Raw genomic sequence first — 2620 nt, 5'->3', positions numbered from 1 at the left:
GTTGAGTACTCTCTAACTACAGTAGTGGCCCTACTTGTACATGTATGCCTGAACACATTAATTAACTCATGCAAAAGAAGTGGTGACTGCATAAAACGTGTATTGTTTCACAAGTATACACTTTCAGTCAGAGAATGACTACGCAATACGGATCTGATTTATCACAGCAATTTACATTAAAAATTAAATATAACATGAATTAATAATTGCATAGTATTAAGAAAACAATTTTTTGTGATAAAAATATTAATAATAGATGTAACAGTGCACACGATTTTAGGAAGACCTAAGACTTTGCTTTGAGGTTTTAAAAATTAACATTACTTTTACCGTATTTGAGCAAAGCCCACTAAAACGAGAAAGATGTTGTCTGTACGGGGATAGGGTCGTCCAACTAATACTAAAGTTAAGTAGCCTAATCTTCATTAAAAGTGGGTGTGGTCACAATGAATTAAAATGGCGGCTATCAGCAAGTCTGGGCTTATTTGCAGCAAATGCTCAGCAAGATTAGACTAAACTGAGTCCAAATACTTCACTAGCAGTAAGATGGGTCATAAAGCACAACAATAGAGTGGCTCAGGGGCTGAGCCCTTCAATGTTTTACATTCTTCTACTTTGGTTTATCATTCTAGCTTTTGAAAAAGAATAACACATAAAGCTCCAGTTTCATAATAATTACTTGCATCAAATAAGACCAAATGAGAGTTTAATTTTAGCTGATAAAAATGAAACGGACATAACTCAGAAAGAACAAAAATACACAAAAAAGAAAGAGAGAAATAAAACAGATTAATGAACTATTAGGATTATATGAAGTCTAGGACTGTAGGAGAAGATATGTACATGTACATGTAACCAAACACTCATCTTTATTACAATGGTACATACAACACAATCACACAATGGTATTACAGTACACACATACAACGGTACTCTCAAACATCACACACATACCACCACATTTACAAAATACAGAAAAACAAAAAAAAGCAAAAATTATTAATCATAAGTACAAGTCAACAACGAGAAATAAAAGGCAGTTATTAGAGTTGGCCATGTTAATGTAAAATGTACTATATCAATATCAATCATCACAAAGTGTTGTCTGCTACAACATTTCTCTAAAGAATATTGTGTGCCACGACTGGTATCACCTGCATGTGTGTGTTACAGTAACTGTATTAAATGCTAGGTGTGAGAATGGCAGGACTGTTATTAAAACTGAAAATAACTAACAATCTTGTACATGTAGAAGCAGAATCTATAAATGTACATGCATACTTTAATCATTACTAGTTACTACTAACTCACAGTTAATGATGACTCTGCACTGCTAAACGATTAGATGATGTAACATTCAAAAAACTGGCAAGGAAATTTAGGCAACCTACAGTAGATAAGGGAGGAGCATAAGTGTACATGTTCAAATTAGAGTAGACTCAGAACAACTCATTTCCACCAAAATATGTCGCCATATAATGTGTATGGTAATAATAAATGTAAATTTTAGTTAAAATCGACTGACATGTAGGCTATTTCAAAGTTAACTATGTACATGTACAAGAATATTAAAGATAGGGTAATACTGATAGGATTGACCAGTATGAGTAGCGACAGCAAATAAATTGATTACTATTAGAAAAGGCTCTAGAATGATCAATTTATTCATGCAAGTTGCAAATGCAAGCCTGTGTCAGTAAATATTGTCATAATAGTGTTGAATAAAGTGAGAAGTATTGTATATAGTGTGAGTGCAAGTGCATGCCACTAACATAAACTGAGTGTCATAGTGTGAATGAACAGCAAAATTTATTTCAGGCTAAATGAGATAAATTTCATCAAAATTATAATTATTAGAAAATGATGGATTCAAAGTTTCACTTAAACGCATATTAAATGTGTACATGTAGACACCATGGAATGCATGTGATTATTAAGTCACAGCTTAGGCAAGCCTTGTATGACTTGTTGGATTAATTCATTTATTTATTTTGAGCATTAGGGTGCATAGCATACACATGCAAGGTAAAAGATGTAGGACATGTACACTTAAGGGCGTGAGTGGAGGGAAGAAAATTATACAATAAAATCAAGCTGACCTGTATCTGCAAAAGCATTGCACAGCTGAAAGCTGTACCATGCCATAGTCAGCTTTGTCCTTTAATTTATATCACACATAAAATTACATGCCATATTCAATAATTTTACTATGTAAAAATTAGATCACAAAATTTTGAAACCTAAATTTCTACCACATTAATTTCATACTATGGTGACGGCATTAACATAAATTTCTGAGTGTGCAATATTGGTACCTGTAATATCTGATACAGTAGTATGTGTAACTATATACAAAGATCAAGTGTTTATAATAATTAGCTCAGGCTACTGATATTCGCATCATGTGTGAATTTGGATGTTTACCAGTAGTTACACTTGGCATTGCTATTAAATTTTTCTTTCTCAAAACAATAATTATTTATAATTTATGAAGACAACATATGAACAAGATAATTTTGGTAAAAAACTTTAATTAACCATTGGCAATAGTTAGCCAACTACACTTACAGTCTGGTCATAAGAGACTTGCTTTTCAGTGATATACCTCACGTTTTTTATA

The 2620-nt window shown here is 32.3% G+C and overlaps 1 long non-coding RNA gene across 1 annotated transcript in view; it reads right to left on the bottom strand.

The window, feature by feature from the left end:
• Positions 1-2620, bottom strand: part of LOC109590520 (uncharacterized) — a 4108-nt gene extending 1488 nt beyond the window's left edge. Inside the window, exons 1-2 of the long non-coding RNA XR_002189362.1 lie at positions 2569-2620; positions 1312-1387 (exon numbers count right to left, since the gene is read on the bottom strand). This is a non-coding gene — a long non-coding RNA (uncharacterized LOC109590520). The remainder of the gene's footprint in view (positions 1-1311; positions 1388-2568) is intronic.

The sequence above is a fragment of the Amphimedon queenslandica genome, unplaced genomic scaffold (genome assembly GCF_000090795.2).
Source record: "Amphimedon queenslandica unplaced genomic scaffold, v1.1 AMPQUscaffold_9906, whole genome shotgun sequence".
Classification (NCBI taxonomy): domain Eukaryota; kingdom Metazoa; phylum Porifera; class Demospongiae; order Haplosclerida; family Niphatidae; genus Amphimedon; species Amphimedon queenslandica.
Note: the sequence above shows the minus strand (reverse complement) of the source record. Positions and strands in the feature narration are given on the sequence as shown.